At 38.3% G+C, this 20781-nt stretch overlaps 1 protein-coding gene and 1 long non-coding RNA gene across 11 annotated transcripts in view; one reads left to right on the forward strand and one right to left on the reverse strand.

Annotated features, from left to right (window-relative positions):
* NAA11 (N-alpha-acetyltransferase 11, NatA catalytic subunit) overlaps positions 1-20781 on the forward strand; it is a 230093-nt gene that overhangs the window by 19873 nt on the left and 189439 nt on the right. For 6 of the 8 annotated variants that reach the window (XR_004740838.3, XR_013533055.1, XR_013533057.1 and 3 more), the window contains exon 2: positions 18004-18078. The exons of 1 other annotated variant lie outside the window; for it this stretch is intronic. The gene's annotated coding sequence lies outside the window, so the exon portion shown is untranslated. Of the gene's footprint in view, positions 1-18003; positions 18079-19715; positions 20237-20781 lie in introns of those variants that run through there. One more of the 8 variants, XR_013533058.1, reaches the window with a different exon arrangement.
* LOC118152263 (uncharacterized) overlaps positions 5923-20781 on the reverse strand; it is a 317803-nt gene continuing 302944 nt past the window's right edge. Inside the window, exons 13-15 of one of the 3 annotated variants that reach the window (XR_008480178.2) lie at positions 19429-19548; positions 15936-16002; positions 5923-6590 (exon numbers count right to left, since the gene is read on the reverse strand). This is a non-coding gene — a long non-coding RNA (uncharacterized LOC118152263). Of the gene's footprint in view, positions 6591-15935; positions 16003-17079; positions 19549-20781 lie in introns of those variants that run through there. The other 2 variants (XR_013533060.1, XR_013533062.1) reach the window with 2 other exon arrangements.

The raw sequence follows: 20781 nt of genomic DNA on the forward strand, positions 1-20781 counted from the left end.
AGGCACATAAAACCTCTAGATCTCAGAAATGATGACCATACCCCCATGGCAGTCATGTTTTACTTTGTGAAATACGTGGAATATAATTTTCTAAAAGGCAGTATAATATTAACAGCCTTGTTTTCCAAGATCTTTGGATAAATATTTAAGATCTGTGTAAAGGATTTTACCTTAGTTATTATTAATCACCACCTTATTTGCATACATGGTGGGGGAAGAGCCTCTACTTGAAGATAAAGTCTATCCATGGCCTAACCTGGTCATATGTCAGAGGTGATCCAGAAAAGACATAGGGCACCCCTGGCAGCATTCTCTACATGAAGAACCAAAGAACATCCTGAGAAAGAATTCAGCCCATGAAGACAGGTGACTGCTACTATGACAGAGACATGAGGTACCACTGCCGATCTGGGGACAGCTTCTTAGTGCATGTAGGACATTGTGGGTGGAGAACGTAATATAGTCTCTTTATTCCTAGGCTCATATTCACCTGGGTCTGCTCCTTGCCACAGGAAGCCTGGCCTCTCAATATGACACCTTTTCACTGACAGAATTATTTTGATTTGTGCCCAAACAGGTATAGCATAACCACAATATTAGCGTAAAGGGCTTAAGAGGGGTTCCCAAATCAGTCTTGTAGTCTTCTTGAAACCAGCCCTCCCCTGTCACTGCCTAGATTCATGTGTTTCATTGGGTCCAATACTCTCATACACGTAACTTCTAGGTAGTGTGATCATACAAAAATCCCAAACGAGGATATTTTTGAGGATGAAATGGGGCAGTAAAAGTAGTAAAAGTTATGTAGTTTATTTGAAATATGTATATTTGACTTATAATTTAATATTCTTTCATTGGCTCTCCAGTGAATTTTATTCATTGCTGAAAATATAAAATTATTTTTGCCAAAATATAAAAAATAACATTTCTGTCTATTAAAGCAAAATAAAAAATGTCTCTATATGAATTATTCAAACATTAAAAAATAAATGGGATAATTATTCTTAGGTCATATACATATTCTTAATCATTTTTTTAGCCTGTATCTATTTCTAAAATTGTGTCATTGGCAATTTTCTGAAGAAAATATCTTGCAATGTGTGCTGTTTTACATTTTTTAATAAATTGCTTGCAGTTTTCTTCAAATTCGTATTTTGTAATGAATACAGTTTAAATTGCTGACACTCAATTGACTCTCCTCTGTTGACTATAATGCTTTTAGTTGAGAAACTGTGATCTACAGATACTGAGGTTCTTGATAGGATCAGAGAAAATTGGGTTAAATAAAGGATATTTTCAATTCTAATTTTATTGTAATATGTAAATATCTCAGTTCAAATATGTTAACAATTAAAAGACAAAAGAGGTGCATAAACAAATGATGGTTGAAGGGCTGTCACTAAGAAAAGTATCCCATAGAGCAGAGGAAAAATAACAAAATGGTTCAACATGAGTTTTTAAAAATTAGTAAAATAATCATATATTAAAAACTAAAACATGATGTAAACATGAAAGAGGTAAGAAAATGTCTGAAGATTTCTTTCTCAGTGAGGCCATCTAGGCTCATTGGAGACATTCTAATCATTTTAATCCTTAAGTGAAAAGGTTTGTTTTCATACTCTTACTTCTAAAAGGCTACTTGGTTCCTATGCACATCTGCAGACTATTCTCAGCAACTTTTTTTTTTTTTTTTGAGACGGAATTTTGCTCTTGTTACTCAGGCTGGAGTGCAATGGCACGATCTTGGCTCAGCGCAACCTCCATCTCCTGAGTTCAGGCAATTCTCCTGCCTCAGCCTCCTGAGTAGCTGGGATTACAGGCCCACGCCACCATGCCCAGCTAATTTTTTGTATTTTTATTAGAGACGGGGTTTCACCATGTTGACCAGGATGGTCTCGATCTCTTGACCCTGTGATCCACCCGCCTTGGCCTCCCAAAGTGCTGGGATTACAGGCTTGAGCCACCGCGCCCGGCCTATTCTCAGCAACTTTTAAACCTACCAAGGAGTCTGAAAGAGCATTAATATACATTACCCAAGTCAAATGAATACCAATTACATTCTTATCCCGAAACAAAAAGGGAAACACTATTGACTTAATTCTAGAATGTTGCTCAAATATTTTATCTCAGACCAAAGCTTATTTGCTCCAAGGAGCCTTCCTGTCTGAACAGCTAACTACTTTTAAATGGCACTCTGTTCCTTTTCCATCTCCCTTTAAATTAAGTCCCAGCTCACCAATTGATCATCATTGTGATTAATAAAGGTCAAGAAGAGCGGGCGTAGTGATGCGCACCTGTAGTCCCAGACTTCCTTGGAGTCTGAGGCTGCAGTGATCCATGATTATGCTACTGCACTCCATCCTGAGTGACAGAGCAAGATACCTACTCAAAATAATGTAAAATAAAATAATAACTAAACAAAGGCCAAGAAGAAATTATAAAATTTTCTTTTGAAAATAAGGAAAAGTTAGTGACTTTGCAGTGTTTTTCAGATGGTCTATGTTAGCAGCAAAAACTGACCTGTAAATTTAGCTCTTATGTTGTTTCCTTCCCAATTAGGATTGCTTTTTTCACGCTTTTTGAAAATATTTATGTTGGGAGGTTTATATGGAAAAAAAAAAAAGGCTTTGAGAGAACAGGAATGAAAAGGGAAGGATGCACAAATTAAAAAGTCAAGATGGCAAATGTATTACTTTGGTATATTTTAAGCAGCTGTAACAACAACAACAACACCCTAAAATTCAAAGGCTCAAACAAAATAGAATTTTATTTCTTTCTTATCTAATGATCCAGGGATGAGCATTTCCAAGCCAGTAGGGAAGCTCTTTCCTATAGATATCTTGTTACTCTTCCATTTTCTACAGTGTTCTCTGAATTGTTTGAGGTTGGATTACACATGCTAGTCCACGTCCCATCTTGCAAGAAGGGAAAAAGATATTAAGTGGCAAGCAAGAAATTTCTTCTTTAAACCATTTTATTTGGAAGTTATACATACCGCTTTTATTATGAAGGAGTTGATGCAATAGATATGAAATGTATGTGAATGTGTGTACACACCTATATATATGATAAAATATACAAAATGTAGAATAAGGATGTATACATTACATACACATATATTTATACAGTCTCAGACAATGCAATGACACAACTAAAATGAGACTTATGAAGCATTTGGGTGTCTTTGTTGGAAACATATTTAAAATTTGTCAGATTAATGTTAGTCAGCAACTGCATATTCCTTTTCATTTTTTCCTGCCACTATTTTGATTGTCTTATAGATTTTTACACTTGCAACCCAAACTTAACAAGAATAAGTGAGATTTTCTTTGAATAATTATTGTATAGAAGAGTTAATACCTCTCACAAAATAGAATACCAATACGTTTGGGAAGATTGACAGAAGGAAAGAGAAGATACGATTTAGATCTTCAAAAGAAAAGAAAGACCTAGATGTTTTGTGAAAAATTCATAAAGTTATGAAAAGCAGAAATCTGCAATATAATTTCAATTTCTACTCTATGGTAGGAATCTGTATTAAAAGCGCATATTTCAAAACAAAATTCCTTTGATTCTCATGTGTAAATGTCCCATATACACATTTGTACTCTCAAAATATTATGCCATTTCATAAAATTGTTTATGTAGCTCTACTAACACAAGGCTTATTAAATCAACTCAATAGAATGAGAGGAAATTACTTTGGCCAGTCTTTTCTTTTTTTCTAGTTCTGCTATAGAAGCATTTTAGCATCTATCACTTTTAAAAGAAATAGAAGATTCCTTAAAGTAAGACTGACTGCCTTCTATTTCAGACAAAGTAATATTAAGCCTCTTTTAGAATACAGTAAATAGTGGGAAAAAAATAGCAATTGTTATAAAGGGCAGCTTTGCCCTACAAATTTCAATTAAATTCAAGTATTTTTGTGAGTTATTATAAAATGGATTTGGCTCCTCCATGCTTGGTCTCTCGGAGAGCTGGAGCCCTTGTGCTTGCTGGTCCCCATGCTGGAGCTCTTCCGCTTTTCCACAGGTACCCAGCTTTTATCACCACCATGTACAGAGATATTTTTAACTTACTATATTTTTCTCTTAAAGACTTTGAGCTGAGGATCTAGAAGTGGATTCTATCACCAAGAAATGAGCCTGAAGTGAAATCATTTTCTCTGGTTAATCTGCATTACAATTTATTTAAATGCTGATAAACAGGAATTGACATATTATCAATTAAAAAATTGTATCAAAGAAATATATTTAACAGGATGAGGTATATTGTAAGTGTCTTATGATTAGTATAGATGATCAGTATTTTAGAAATGCAGGGGTAGGAAAGATCATTGTGCATAGAACTATTCAAGGAACTCTTCATAGTGGAATGCAGTGGAGATGGGCAGATTTCAACAAGGCAGAGTGGAAAGGAAAAAAAAACTTAGCGGGGAGGATATTCTGATCAAATTCTTCAACCATCTTCTCCACAATAATATTGAATGTTTATTGTGTACTTACTCTGTGGCAGGAATTTTATAAAGATTATTTCATGTGACAGAAATAATCAACATGAATTTTTAAAAATTAGTACTTTTGACTTGAGTGCCAACATAATCTCCCCTTTAGATGTATGAATGCTCATACACAGATCAGTTTGCTAATTCATTTAAGGTAACATAGCTAATGAACAGCAGAAACATGATGCAAACCTGTGTGTGACTCTGGAATTCACATGCTTAACCACTGTAATATAAAGGCATTCATATTACAAAGTCATGGAATGCATCTCTTTCATCTCACTTCTACTATCAGTGATTACCTTTCAGGCCTTTATCATACCTGACATGAACTGCTATTACAACCTTCTTAAAGTATGGCTTACCTAATTTTAATATCTGTCTCTCTAGCCTATCCTTCATAATGTCCACCTCATGTTCTGCTCATTCTTTCCCTATTCAAAACCTTTTAGAGGCTCCCTATGTATAAAAAATACATACACACTTAAATAAATCTTTTGATATCCTCATTTAACCCAATTTACTTTTCAACATTTTTGCCCTCCCTACTGCTCACTCTGCTTCATATCGGATTAAGGTATGCACTTACTTGTCTTTCCCATTAGATTTGCAATTACTTAGGGACAAAAGAAATGCCATTTCTTGCCCTCTATAGTTCTTAGCAAACTTCCAAACATATGGTGGACATTTATCAAATGTTTGTTTCTTTGAATTTTGCTGAATCAGCATGCTGTAAGTATCATGAACAGGCTGTGTTGACTAAAGCAGTAAGATACGAAGGGAGGAAGCAATAGAAGTGCATGGTAGGGGAGCCGTATTGTGGGGGCACATCAAAGCTCAGTGTCAGAAGTCAGGACTTTAACTTGAAATAGGCAACAAAATGTGCTTTGAGATGAAACATGGTAAAGTACATGGCAAGGTATAAAGCCAAATTTCACTGTAATATTCCCTCTGTTGCCATTCTTCTTCCTACATACAAATGGCATGCATTTTGCAAATACCTTACGAAAATCATTGCCTACATCCCATGAATGAAGCAGTTCTCGATGTTATTCCATGTCATTTTCACAAATTCCCAAGATAGTTCTACTTTTTCAGTGTCTGTGAATACTTGCTCCTATGAGCATCAATGTCTCTTTGAGATGGTACAACAGATTGCCACTAGTATTATAACTGGGCATGGTAAAGCATGACATTTTAATCACCTGAAAGTGAATGGGGAAACTGAGCTGAACAGGGACACAGCTCATTGGCAGTGGTGGCTGGAGCAGACTTACTAGCACCTGTCAGAATGTCCTGGTATCTACAATATGAGAACAGATTCCTCCTGGCTACTCTCCAGGTTAAGGTCACAATCCTAATACTGACAAAGTTGCTTTCTTTGAGATTCTTTATCTATAAAATGAGAAAGAACACTTATATGCTCTGGCGGTTTTTATTTTGGAGTTTCTGTTTGTTTGGAGTATAGAGGAAGTGTCAGCTGATACATAATAAATATCAAAAAATTTAAAGTATAAACCAAGATTTGATATAAAGATTTTTTTAAATAATCAAATTCTGTAATTAGAGATGTAAACTCAAACCATAAGTACAACATTGGGATGTTGATATCCTTATAAGCCTTTTTAGTCTCTTTCTGTTGGACAAATCATTGAAAGGTCTCTGAGAAGATAGCCTGATAGCATCTGGAAACTTCCAAAGTCTTTCATCCTGTTTTTATGAAACTTCTCCATCTTTCAGAAATGTCATGAGGCAGCATTATATAGAGGAAAGGGCTCTGGGTTAGGCATAAGCATCGTAAAGACTAGGCCCTGGTGTGTAGAAAGTCTCAACTTCTCTATGCCTTAGTTTTCTTACTGGTAAAATATGGTCGGTAAATAAAATCATTGCAGGAGTCCTTTCCTGCTCTAATGTTTAGTGATGCTGTGATAGCAAATTTTCTCAAAATCAGTCTCACAAGTAAGAAAAATGTTGAATGTACAATTGGTCACAGTCTCACAGCATATCCATGGATTTTCTGGTGTGGTCCATTGTCAGTTCTTAATAAAGATGAGTAAGATTTAGTCCTTGTTCTGAAGATGTTTATAACCTATTAAGAAGAAAAACACAAAGGCATTTAATATAAAGCAAAGTGTAATAAACTATTACTTGAATCCAAAGATAAATAAAATATAGTCAAGTAAAATCAGTGGAGAACATATTATTTAAAGTGTTAACATTTGATTTTGTTATGGGATCTTGGGGTTGTCTCTTTCCTGGCTGGAAACCTCTGTGGCCAGTGACACTTTTGCCAGAGTTTTGCTTGGGCCCACTGGGTTCATTTCACCCACTTGGCCAGTAGGCTGTGCTTGGCTCATGCTACTGGCCTGGATCTTATGCCTGCCAAGGAATCTGATCCCATGCCTACCAAGGATGAGTCAGGTGTGGAACAGTGAGGGATGTGTGAGCAAGTGTGGGGTCTGGCCATGGTGCACAGTCAGACACACCGACTGCTGTAGTGGGGTAGGCAACTCCAGGTGCTGGCTGTCTGCAAGGCTACACCCAGACCAGGTGCACTGCAAGTAGCTTCCACAGCTGGCACTAGGGAATGTGGTGGCACCTGGAATCTTGAAGATGCCAGGAACCATAGGATCCCAAAGAGGGAGTCACAGTCCTGGATTGGGAAACTCCTAGGTCTGGGCTCCCCACAGGTCCACAACTCTTCGCTCCTTTTTTTCTCCCACAACATGATGAGCAAAAGGGACATATGTCAGTCCTGTTCATGTTACTGTTCTTTTAGCCTCACCATTCAGTGAGTCCTGAGTTCTTGTCCTGTGACCAGGATAAATGAGATATGCAAACAAATGAAGGGTGAACAAGACAAAGAGGAGCATTATTGAACAATAGAACAGCTCAGGGGAGACCTGTAGGGGCCAGCTCCTTTCTGCAGCCAGGGTGTCTGGATGAGTGTTCAGCTCCTTGCAGAGAGAATAGCACCTCTCTTCAGGCAGGCAGTCCCAACAAGTGTTCAGATCCTAGTAGAAAGTGTAGCTCCTCTCTGCAGCTGGTCATCCTATCATCTGTTCTGCTCTGGCTGAGCCCTGGGCTTTTATGGGCCTCAGTGCGAAGGAAGTACATGCTGTTTGGTCCATAGGCAGCCATTGGTGAGCCCAGAAAAGGCACCACAAATCCCCACTGTTGTCTGCAGAGCTCGCAGCCTGGCCCCCAGCCTTCAGGTCCTCCCTGGCCTAAAGGTGGGGCCTCACCAGGGACCTGCCCCTTTCTACACAGGAGCCTGTCTGCCTCTTGCTGCTGTCCATGGCACCCAGGCTGCTCGCACCAAGGGGCACCTGCAGGCCAGCATCCCGTCAACTCCCCCTCTACATGCTCATCAACACCCAAAGTCCAGAGGGGGCTGAGGCATCAGAGGGCTGGCATGTCAGCACTACCCTAAGTGATCAGACACCTGGCTGGGCTATGACAGCACCCAGGCTCTGCCCCCAACCCTGCTCCAAGATTGGAGCAGGCACCAGGAATGAGGAGAGGCAAGTCAGTGGAAGCAGACATTGCCAAGCCTGAGGGACAGGGAGGCCTTTCTGGGCCCCTGATGGTGCAAAGTACAGAGATACCCAGGTCCTACGTTTGGGAGGGCAGGGCTCACACCCACTCTATGGAGTGTGCAGGCAGCCCCAGCTGCACCTCCTCACAGCCTGGGGCTGGGGCTCCAGGTCCTTGCTGGGCCCCTCTCTTCCCACCCCTCTGTGCCTGACCACACTGCTCCCCAGCCAATGGGTGTCTCAGCCTGGCTCCATCGTGGTAAAATATGGAAGGTAAATAAAATCATTGAAGGAGTCCTACCATCGTGGTAGCCCCCAGGGCAGTGGGCTTCAGGGAGAGTCTTGCTTGTCCCTAGTTCCTGCCAGCTCTGTGGATTGCAGCACCACTCCAGACCCAGCTCTGCCTCCTTCCCACACCCTCCCCACAGTTGTGGCAGATGACAGCAGCAACTACACAGCCAGGGTGCTGAGCAGTAGAGACTATGGACCTGGGAGCCAGTCCTGGGCAGTGCAGTCTGCTGCTCGGGGACACGAGACACAGGGGCCCATTGCGGCCACTGATGATGCTCCCACAGCCACTCCTGCCACCACCACCAGTCCCTCCCTGATGACAGCAGCTGCTCCGAATGGCCTGCCACTGCCATTAATTTAAGCCTTGAAGAATCAATAGCCTTAATCATAGATGGGGATTAAATGGGAGTGAGAATTCAGGAGCACACATTGGTGGGGATAAATGTTAAAAATCGTAGAGCATTATATGACAACACTGAGGAGTAGAATTTGGAATACTGGTCTCTGGGAGACAAGAACTAAGATAGGTTAGGACAAAGAAAAGACAGCCTTGAATGCCAGATGCAAGAGATCAGAGGTAATGGAGACCATAGTCAATTTCTGAGCAAGGGAATTAAATGAGAAGGTCAAAACTGTACTTGAAACTGGTATCAATGAAGGTCGAATGGTGAAATTAATGATCTCTTACCCAGATAAAGAAGGGCAAGGTGTGAAGCTGGCTGCAGATGTGAGAACAGAAATAAAGGGAGGTACATTCTAATGCTTAATAAATGCTCTGCTTTATAAATGTTCCATAAGTGCCTACTAAGATCTTAGTGCTGGGTAAGGTGTGAGAATACAAAGATGAACAAAATATTGTCCTCTGTCAAAAATGGCTTGTTGGATAAAAGGATGACTTCAAAAAGTTGAAGCTTGCTTCACAGTTTTAAGCTGTGTAACTCTGAACAAGTTGCTTACTTCCTTAATTTTCTTATGCATAAAAAGAGGGTGATTAATAATATTCCTCTAAGTATTATGATGAAGATAAACTAGGTTAATGTAAGACAACAGATTTTCTGTCATAAAGGATTCAGTATATATTTGCTACTTCTACTTCCACATAGAATTACACAGGTGAATTAATTTCAGAAGGAAGAATTCGGTTTGGTGAAAGTAAGAGTCACATCGAAGAGCAAAACAAAAGAAAAGGGATATCTTTTTTGATATATACATATATATGTATACACACACACACACATATATATATATATACATGCATGATTGTTGCATAGGTACATACATGGCAATGTAGTTTGCTGCCTCCATCCCCCCATCACCTATATCTGGCATTTCTCCCCATATTATCCCTCTTCAACCTCCTGACCCCACCGTCCCTCCTCTAGTCCCCCCACAACAGACCCCAGTGTGTGATGCTCCTCTTCCAACAATATTTTTGTGTGTATATATATATACATATATATATTATTGCACTTTAGGTTCTGGGGTACATGTACAGAACATGCAGGACTGTTGCATAGGTACATACATGGCAATCTAGTTTGCTGCCTCCATCCCCCCGTCACCTATATCTGGCATTTCTCCCCATGTTATCCCTCCCCAACCTCCCTACCTCCTGCTGTCCCTCCCCTGTTCCCCCTCAACAGACCCGAAGTGTGATGCTTCTCATTGCTCAACACTCGCCTATGAGTGAGAACATGCAGTGTTTTGATTTTCTGTTCTTGTGTCAGTTTGCTGAGAATGATGGTTTTCAGATTTATCCACGTCCCTACAAAGGACATGAACTCATGGTTTTATGGCTGCATAGTATTCCATCGTGTATTTGTGCCACATTTCCTTGTCCAGTCTATCATCAATGAGCATTTGGGTTGGTTCCAGTCTTTGCTATTGTAAACAGTGCCACAGTGAACATTCGTGTGCATGTGTCTTTATAACAGAATGATTTATAGTCCTTTGGATATATACCCAGTAATGGGATTGCTGAGTCAAATGGAATTTCTATTTCTAGGTCCACGAGGAATTGCCACACTGTCTTCCACAATGGTTGAACTAGTTTATACTACCACCAACAATGTAAAAGTGTTCCTATTTCTCCACATCCTCTCCAGCATCTGTTGTCTCCAGACTTTTTAATGATCACCATTCTAACTGGTATGAGATGGTATCTCAATGTGGTTTTGATTTGCATTTCTCTAATGACCAGTGATGATGAGCATTTTTTCATATATTTGTTGGCTTCATATATGTCTTCTTTTGAAAAGTCTCTGTTCATGTCCTTTGCCCACTTTTGAATGGGTTTGTTTGTTTTTTTCTTGTAAATCTGTTTTAGTTCTTTGTAAATTCTGGATATTAGCCCTTTGTCAGATGAGTAGACTGCAAAAATTTTTTCCAGTTCTGATGGTTGTTAGTTCACGCTAATGATTCTCTCTTTTGCTGTGCAGAAGCTCTGGAGTTTAATTAAATCCCATTTGTCTATATTAGCTTTTGTTGCCAATGCTTTTGGTGTTTTAGTCATGAAGTCCTTGCCTATGCCTGTGTCCTGAATGGTTTTGCCCATGTTTTCTACTCGGGTTTTTTAATGGTGTTAGGACTAATGTTTAAGTCTTTAATCCATCTGGAGTTAATTTTACTGTAAGGTGTCAGGAAGGGGTCCACTTTCTGTTTTCTGCACATGGCTAGCCAGTTTTCCCAACACCATTTATTAAACAGGGAATCCTTTGTCCATTGATCGTTTTTGTCAGGTTTGGATGCTCTGTTCTGTTCCATTGGTCTGTATCTCTGTTTTGGTACCAGTACCATGCTGCTTTGATTACTGTAGTCTTGCAGTATAGTTTGAAGTCAGGTAGCATGATGCCTCCAGCTTTGTTCTTTTTGCTTAAAATTGCCTTGGCTATGCATTCTCTCTTTTGATTCCATATAAAGTTTAAGGTGTTTTTTTCCAGTTCTGTGAAGAGGGCTATAGGTAGCTTGATGGAGATAACATTGAATCTATAAATTACTTTGGGCAGTATGGCCATTTTCAAATATTGATTTTTCCTAACCATGAGCATGGAATGTTTTTCCAACTGTTTGTGTCCTCTCTTATTTTGTTGAACAGTGGTTTGTAGTTCTCCTTGAAGAGATCCTTCACATCCTTTGTTAGTTACATTCCTAGGTATTTTATTCTCTTTGTAGCAATTGTGAATGGCAGTTCATTCTTGATTTGGCTCTCTTTAAGTCTATTATTGGTGCATAGGAATGCTTGTGATTTTTGCACATTGATTTTGTATCCTGAGACTTTGCTGAAGTTGCTTATATCAGTTTCAGGATATTTTGGGCTGAGATGACAATCATGTCATCTGCAAATACAGACAATTTGACTTCCTCCAATTGAATACCCTTTATTTCTTTTTCTTGCCTGATTGCTCTGGCTAGAACTTCCAATATTATACTGAATAGGAGTGATGAGAGAGGGCATCCTTGTCTAGTGCCAGATTCCAAAGGGAATGCTTCCAGTTTTTGCCCATTCAGTATGATATTGGCTGTGGGTTTGTCGTAAATAGCTTTTATTATTTTGAGATATGTTCCATCGATACCTGGTTTATTGAGAGCTTTTAGCATAAAGGGCTGTTGAATTGTGTTGAAGGCCTTCTCTGCATCTATTGAGATAATCATGTGGTTTTTGCCTTTGGTTCTGTTTATGTGGTGGATTATGATTATAGACTTGCATATGTTGAACCAGCCATGCATCTCTGGGATGAAGCCTACTTGATTGTGATGGATAAGCTTTTTGATGTGCTATTGCAATTGGTCTGCCCATATTTTATTGAAGATTTTCATATCTGTGTTCATCATGGATATTGGCCTGCAGTTTTCTTTTTTTTGTTGAGTCTCTGCCAGGTTTTGGTATCAGGATGATTTGGGAAGGATTCCCTCTTTTTGACTTGTTTGGAATAGTTTCAGAAGGAGTGGGACCAGCTCCTCTTTGTATGTCTCGTAGAATTCGGCTGTGAACCCATCTCAACCTGGGTTTTTCTTTTTGGTTGGTAGGCTATTAATTGCTGCCTCAACTTCAGACCTTGCTATTGGTCTATTCAGTGTTTCAACTTCATCCTGGTTTAGGCTTGGGAGGGTGAAAGTGTCCAGGAATTTATCAATTTCTGCCAGGTTTACTAGTTTATGTGCATAGAGTTGTTTGTAGTAATCTCTGATGGTAGTTTGTATTTCTGTGGAATCAGTGGTGATTTCCCATTTATCATTTTTTATTGCATCTATTAGATTATTCTCTCTTTTCTTCTTTATTAATCTGGCTATTGGTCTATTTTGTTGATCTTTTCAAAAAACCAGCTCCTGGATTTATTGATTTTTTTGAAGGGTTTTTTGTGTCTCTCCTTCAGTTCTGCTCTGATATTAGTTATTTCTTATCTTCTGCTAGCTTTTGAGTTTTTTTGATATTGCTCAGCTAACTCTTTCAATTTTGATGATAGGGTGTCAATTTTAGATCTTTCCTTTCTTCTCAGGGGGGCATTTATTGCTATAAATTTTCCTCTAGACACTGCTTTAAATGTGTCCCAGATATGCTGGTACATTGTATCTTCATTCTCATTGGTTTTGAAGAAAATCTTTATTTCTGCTTTCATTTCATTGTTTATCCGGTCAACATTCAAGAGCCGGTTGTTCAGTTTCCATGAAGTTGTATGGTTCTGTGTTAGTTTCTTAATCCTGAGTTCTAATTTGATTGCACTGTGGTCTAAGAGACTGTTTGTTATGATTTCCATTCTTTTGCATTTGCTGAGGAGTGGTTTACTTCCAATTATGTGGTCAATTTTAGAGTAGGTGTGATGTGGTGCTGAGAAGAATGTATATTCTGTGGATTTGGGGTAGAGAGTTTTGTAAATGTCTATTAGATTTGCCTGGTCCAGATCTGAGTTCAAGTCCTGGATATCCTTGTTAATTTTCTGTCTCGTTGATCTATCTAATATTGACACTGGAGTGTTGAAGTCTCCCACTATTATTGTGTGGGAGTCTATGTCTCTTTGTAGGTCATTAAGAACTTGCTTTATGTATCTGGATGTTACTATATTGGGTGCATATATATTTAGGATCATTATCTCTTCTGGTTGCATTGATGCTGTTAACTATTATGTAATGTCCTTCTTTGTCTCTTTTGATCTTTGTTGGTTTAAAGTCTAGGATTGCAACTCCTACTTTTTTTTTTTTTTTTTTTTTTTTTGCTCTCCATTTGCTTGGTAAATCTTCCTCTATCCCTTTATTTTGAGCCTATGTGTGTCCTTGCATGTGAGTTGGGTTTCCTGGAAATGACACACCAATGGGTTTTCACTTTTTATCTAATTTGCCAATCTGTGTTTTTTGACTGGGGCATTTAGCCCATTTTCATCTAAGGTTAATACGGTTATGTGAGAATTTGATCCTGTCGTTTTGATGCTAGCTGGTTGTTTTGCCCTTTAGTTGATGCAGTTTCTTCACTGTGTCAATGCTCTTTACCATTTGGTACGTTTTTGGAGTGGCTGGTACTGGTTGTTCCTTTCTATGTTTGGTGCTTCTTTCAGGAGCTCTCGTAAGGTAGGCCTAGTGGTGATGAAATCTCTCAGCAATTGCTTGTTCCTAAAGGATTTTATTTCTCCTTTGCTTATGAAACTTAGTTTGGCTGGATATGAAGTTCTAGGCTGAAATTTCTTTTCTTTAAGGATGTTGAATCTTGGCCTCCACTCTCTTCTGGCTTGTAGGGTTTCTGCCAAGAGATCTGCTGTGAATCTGATAGGCTTCACTTTGTGGGTAACCCAACCTTTCTCTCTGGCTGCCCTTAGCATTTTTTCCTTCATTTCAACCCTGGTGAATCTGTTGATTATGTGCCTTGGGGTTGCTCTTCTTGAGGAATATCTTTGTGGTGTTCTCTGTATTTCCTGGACTTGAATGTTGACCTGCCTTCCTAGGTTGGGGAAGTTCTCCTGGATAATATCCTAAAGAGTATTTTCCAGCTTGGATTCATTCTCTCTGTCACATTCAGGTACACCTATCAAATGGATATTAGGTATTTTCACATAATCCCACATTTCTTGGAGGCTTTGTTCCTTTCTTTTCACTCTTCTTATTCTAATCTTGACTTCTCATTTTATTTCATTGAGTTGATTTTCAATCTCTGATACCCTTTCTTCTGCTTGGTCAATTCAGCTATTGAAACTTTTGTATACTTCATGAAGTTCTAGTGCTTTGTTTTTCAGCTCCATCAAGTCATTTATATTCTTCTCTAAGCTGTTTATTCTCATTAGCATTTCATCCAACCTTTTTTCTTAGTTTCTTTGCATTGGGTTAGAACATGTTCTTTTAGCTCAGAGAAGTTTGTTATTACCCACTTTCTGAAGCCTGTTTCTGTCAATTCATCAGACTTATTCTCCATCCAGCTTTGTTCCTTTGCTGGTGAGGAGTTGTGATCCCTTGCAGGAGGAGAGGCGTTCTGGTTTTTGGTGTTTTCATCCTTTTTGCACTGGTTTCTTCCCATCTTTGTGGATTTTTCTACCTGTGGTCTTTGTAGTTGGTGACTTTTGGATAGGGTCTCTTGAGTGGACATCCTTTTTGTTGATGATAAAGTTATTTCTTTCTGTTTTTTAGTTTTCCTCCTAACAGTCAGGTCCCTCTGCTGTAGGACTCCTGGAGATCCACTCCAGGCCCTGCTTGCCTGGGGATCACCTGCAGCAACTGCAGAACAGTATGGGTTGCTGCCAGTTTCTTCTTCTGTTATCTTCGTCCCAGAAGGATACCCACCAGATCAGCCTGAGCTCTCCTTTATAAGGTGTCTCTTTGGATATACAGCAGTCAGGGAGCTGCTTGAGGAGACAGTCTGTCCCTTATAGGAGCTCAAGTGCTGAGCTGTCAGCTCTGTTGCTCTGTTCAGAGCTGCTGGGCAGGTACATTTAAGTCTGCTGCAGCAGAACCCATTTTTCCCAGGTGCTCTGTCCTGGGAAGATGGGGCTTTATTTTTAAGTTCCTGATGTGCTGCTGCCTTTTTTTCAGAGATGTCCTGCCCAGCAAGGAGGTAACCTAGTCACAGTCTGCCAGCAGAGGCATTGCTGAGCTGCTATGGGTTCTGCTCACCTGCTGTGTGAACTTCCTTGAGGTTTTGTTTATAGAGGTATAATTAGAACTGCATGAGTAATGGTAGTCTGCCTCAGTAATGGCGGACTGCCTCGGTAATGGCAAATTGCCTCAGTAATGGCAGACTGCCTCGGTAATGGCAAATTGCCTCAGTAATGGTGGACTGCCTCGGTAATGATGTACACCCCCTACAGAGCTGGTTTGTCCTGGGCCCAGCTGCGCTTGCTGCGAAACTCTCATTCCAGAGTGTTTCAGATTACTGGTCTTTGTGGGGTGGGGGACATGCCGAGCCGGATCTCCTAGCTCCCTGTTTCAGCCCTGTTTTTTTCAGTTGAATGGGTGGCTCTGTATTCCAGGCATTCCAAGCACCAGTTGAAACGGCTGCCCAGATTTGTGAGTTTTTGTGTGAAGACCCACGGCTAAAACAGCTGTGCTGGAAACTCGTGGCACTTTTCAGGCTGGGAATCTTCTGGTCTGTGGGCAGTGAAAACTTGTTTGGAAATGCAGTGATCACTCACCTTCTGTATTGTTCTTGCTGGGAACTGCATTCCAGCGCTGTTCCTATTTGGCCATCTCTGGATATCTCTTAAAAGTGGTTAGAATCCATTTATTAATATTAGTTTAGCTCAAGAATGAATACAAACAACTTGAGAGGCTTCACCTAATCTAATAATTTAAAAACATATTATTTCTCAGAGGAAAAGAACTTTCAGAGCAGAAGAACAAATTATATCTTTTATATTAAATTAATAAGGAGTTCATGTATAATAATTCAATCCATTTTGCATTACTTTATCAATGATGAAGATTGAAAATACTATTAGAAGCATGATACTTTATCCTTGACTATCTAGTTTTTCTAAGCTATCTTTTTTAATTGAACAACAAAATCTTTGCAATTGAAGATTTTTTATATTACTCATTTAATGTCTGTCATTTTGAACATTTTCACTCCTGCTTCCCCTCCACCCTTTTTGACTGGGCTGCCTCTTTCCCAATCCTTGAAAACGTTGAATTTATCCAGAAAAGCTGTAAAATTAAAGTAATACAATTTCCCAGTGTTTAGCACAGGGGATATTATGGTTTGGGGGATAAACCAACTCCTGAGAGTTTTTGTTTATCTACAGGTCCTTCCTTATGTGTCTAAAAGTAAACTCTGCTGCGAGTAGCACTATCAAAGCTGCTTTTGTGTGTCAGCATTTATTTTAGCTTTCATTGTCAAAGATCATGCAGTTTTCTTGTTTCTATTTATCAACCTAAATATCCCTTAGTCACCAATCTCTTCTGAAAGCCTATAATCCTGAAACAGATTTCCTGAGCAAGATGGAGTTAAATAAAACACTCATTTTCTAAAACATGGAACATTTGTCCTAATTTCACACCTTATGCTGCAGCTCAGTCAGTGCTTGAAAGGCAAAGCATGCAGCCAGAAAGCAAGTTCCAACATTACCTCTTCTATTGCATTGCACCTTTCAAACCCCTAAGACAGAACAAGATGCACTAACATGCCTCTTTGCTTTACAGTGAAGCACTGTTTGGATTATATCAAAATCAGAGACCTGAAGAAAGATGTTTAATTTACATTCAAGCCCTGTTTCAAATCTTGTCTACTATATTCTTTCTGAGCCCCTTTGTTGTTTAAAAAATAATCTTCAAAGTATCTTCAGTAATGGAAAGCAGTTTATTCACACAGCATATATTTGTTAAACACTATATCCATATCATTAAAATCACTATATATGGGGTGAGGGCATGGAGATGAACAACAGGTGTAAATTACACAAAAATAGGCAATAAGAAGGTTTTTTCTTGAAGAATTCAGAATTTAGTTGAAAATATAAATAAGAGTATACAAATTATTAGAAAACTATGAATCATAATTTTTCATTTTTAGCTTCATGTCTATTTTCAGATACACAGAAATGCTTATAGATATTTAAATTCAAACTCCTCTTTCATCAAAGATAGAGAGTAATGTTTATTTATAAGAAACTGGATAAAAGAAGCTTAGAGAGTTATTTGAACAATAGAAACAAAAGACAGGTATCTTTCTTAGTAAATATTAGAAATGTCAAAGATTAAATGAAACTGATTTTAATAAACAATGATTAGTTTCTAATTTGCATTTAGACATGTTCATAAACATTGCCTTTTATGACTTGCTAAAGTTTGAGTTGGACATGCATAATCTCTATCCTTAGTTAGCAATGTGTATATAAACCTCTATTTCTTTCCCAATCACTGATGTAGGAAAATCAGTATGTCCCCTCCACAAACATTGGTTAATTGTTTGTATCTAGTATTTGCAAGTAGATTCTTCTTTACCCTATTATTTCTGTTCCTTGACTGTAGGGTAAGTTCAAAGGGAGAACACATGGTAATGTGTTCAAAGGGCTTATGAGTCATAGGCTAAAACCTTAGCAGCTTGGCAGATGAGCTGTGCTTAAAATTTAGAAATGATCTCAGCATTGATGTACTATGGAACTCATAGCTGGAATTTCTACTTTGTCTTAGTCCATTTTGTTTTGTTATAACAGAATGCCACAGATGAGTGATTTATAAATAAAATACATTTATTTCTCACAGTTATGGAGGCCAGGAAATTCAATATCAAGGTACTGGCACCTTGCAAGAGCTTTCTTACTGCATCATCCCATGAAGGTAAGAAGGTGAGAGAGGGTTTGAGAGCAATAGAGACAAGGGGTCAAACTCAGCATTTTATCAGAAAACCACTTATGAGATAACTAATCCATTCCTGAGATAATGGCATTAATCCATTCAGGAGGGCAGAGACCTCATAATCTAATTACCTCTTAAAAGTCCCACCTCCTAACACTGTTGCACTGGGAATTTAGTTTTCAACATGTGAATTTTGAGGGGCACATTTAAACCATAGCATACTTTTAAAAAGGAAGTTTGTGGAGGAGAAAATAATGGACCAGTTGGTCACTTGATTTTTCATTTGTTCATTATCATATTCTCATTAGATTGAGTTCAAGTCATTTTATATATTTTCTGGGTTGACCACATAAACATAACTAGCATTATGTTTACATTATGTTCATTACCACATTCTCATTAGATTGAGTTTAACTCATTTTATATATTTTCTGGGTTGAACATGTAAACATAACTAGCATAGTGGTTAAGAACATAGACTTGAACCGGATTTGCCAATTTTGAACAATGCTTCTGCCATATAAGCTTGAGTAATTTTCTTCACTTCTGTCCTCATTTCCTAATGGTATCAACTTCCAAATGCTTTGGGAGAATTAATTGAATTGATATAGGTAAAGATTTTAGAGCAGTGTCTGTCCATTGTAAGCATCTCTAAGATTCTGCCATTCCTATATTATTATTCCTTAAAATAATATTAGGATTCTCTACTGTAACTTTCTGCTTCACATACAATTTTAGTAGAGTGAAGAAAAGTTGGCAGTATCAAATGAGGGAAGAGTCTTGCCCTTTGTTTTTAAACATCAAGGTAACCATTTTTAAAAATATCTAATTTCTGTGACATGACCAGTCACCAAAATTTCTCTTTCCTGTGGTTCAAATGAGGTCTACTTCAGTAATCACAATTTAACAAGAATCAACAGAGGAAATGCAAAACACAGTGCTAAAGAAATCTTTCACTCTTATTTACACATCAGCTTATACTGAGTATCAATATTTCAATTCTTTTGAAAAACCATACTTTTCCCTTGTTTCATCAATATAGATAACAAATATAATTTATTTTGTCTATTTAAAAAGAAGAAAAACAGTACATAACCAGAGAAATTTAACACTGCCCTGAAATCTAAACATAGCATCTTTTTAATCAAAAACAACAGGTTAATCCTGGCTTTGGAATCAGAAAAATCATATTAAAAATGCATACAGTGTGATTCATTCAAAACCTGAATATAGCAACATACAATCTTATAAAGCCACAGAGATTTTTAGATCAAAGCAAAAAAAGGTAAATCAAACCTGAAATGAATGGATTAACAGAAATGGGAGCGTTACCGTAATATTCCTTTATATTCAGTAACAGAGAAGCAGATTTTGTCAAATCTTGCTTTCTAATTCCCATCTGGAAAAGCCTTGCTCTGGAAGTGAACAGGTTTGAAGGAATGTCTTTGACATCTGTAAAGTTAAAAAGCATCAATAATTGGAATGGGCTTAATCCCTCATTCAACAGCAGGTACTTTATACACAATCATAAGAAGTGATGAAAGTCAGGCACAGATGTACAAATTGTTAGATTTAATCAGATTGGTGATCTACTCCTGGTTTAGTCTATTCTGTTTTAGCTTCTACTTAACCTGAGTTAATGGAAGGAGATGGTCATATGTATAAGGAACAAATCCAGGTCAAAAATCATTTTGGAGATGTCGGGTGACAACTGAGCTTAACCCATGAACCACCAGGTATAGATAGTTTTCATTAACAGTTCTTTGTATATCATCATTCATGTTAGTCTATATTAAACTGATTCTATGAAAAAGGCCTACCTAGTGTTTGTGCCTTTGATATTGTGAAATAAGAAGAGACTGTGTCAAAGAGAAACAATAGTGGGTAGTAGGGTCAAAATAAACAGAGGAAATATACCTGAGACTTAGAGGCTGACAATACCAACTGTCTCTGATGTCTAAAATATTTATTGTAGCAACACACACATTTAGATGCTCTTCAATTTATTCTGTATTCACAGTTCCAGCTGTTAAGTAGTCACCTCTCTTTCCAAATAGTGGTATGGAGATGGAGAAAATAAGATGAAATTTGTAATTGCACAATCAAATTACAGTATAGATATAACTAGAAATGGATTAAAAAACTTATGCTTATCTATCATCCCAAATTTTGGGAAAGTGTTTTTATTTCAATTATTTACTATTACTATGTCCTATTGGAAGTCTTAAGGAAAACTTGAAAATATTCTATAACATGTTTCATCAGAACCATTAAGCATATTATTGCCTACTAGATTCTTATTTATTTTATATTTTATTTTATTTTTGAGATAGAGTTTCACTCTTATTGCCCAGGCTGGAGTGCAATGGTGCGATCTCGGCTCACCGTGACCTCCACCTCCTGTGTTCAAGCGATTCTTTTGCCTTAGCCACCCGAGTAGCTGGGTTTACAGGCATGTGCCACCATGCCCAATTAATTTTGTATTTTTAGCAGAGACAGGGCTTCTCCATGTTGGTCAGGCTGGTCTCAAACTCCCGACCTCAGGTGATCTGCCCACCTCGGCGGCCTCCCAAAATGCTGGGATTGCAGGCGTGAGCCACTGTGCCCAGCCAGATTCTTTTTTATTTTTAATTTTGAGACAAACACTCTTTTGCTCACACTGGAGTAGAGAGGCACCATCATATC

Source organism: Callithrix jacchus, chromosome 3 (genome assembly GCF_049354715.1).
Source record: "Callithrix jacchus isolate 240 chromosome 3, calJac240_pri, whole genome shotgun sequence".
In the NCBI taxonomy this organism is placed as follows: domain Eukaryota; kingdom Metazoa; phylum Chordata; class Mammalia; order Primates; family Cebidae; genus Callithrix; species Callithrix jacchus.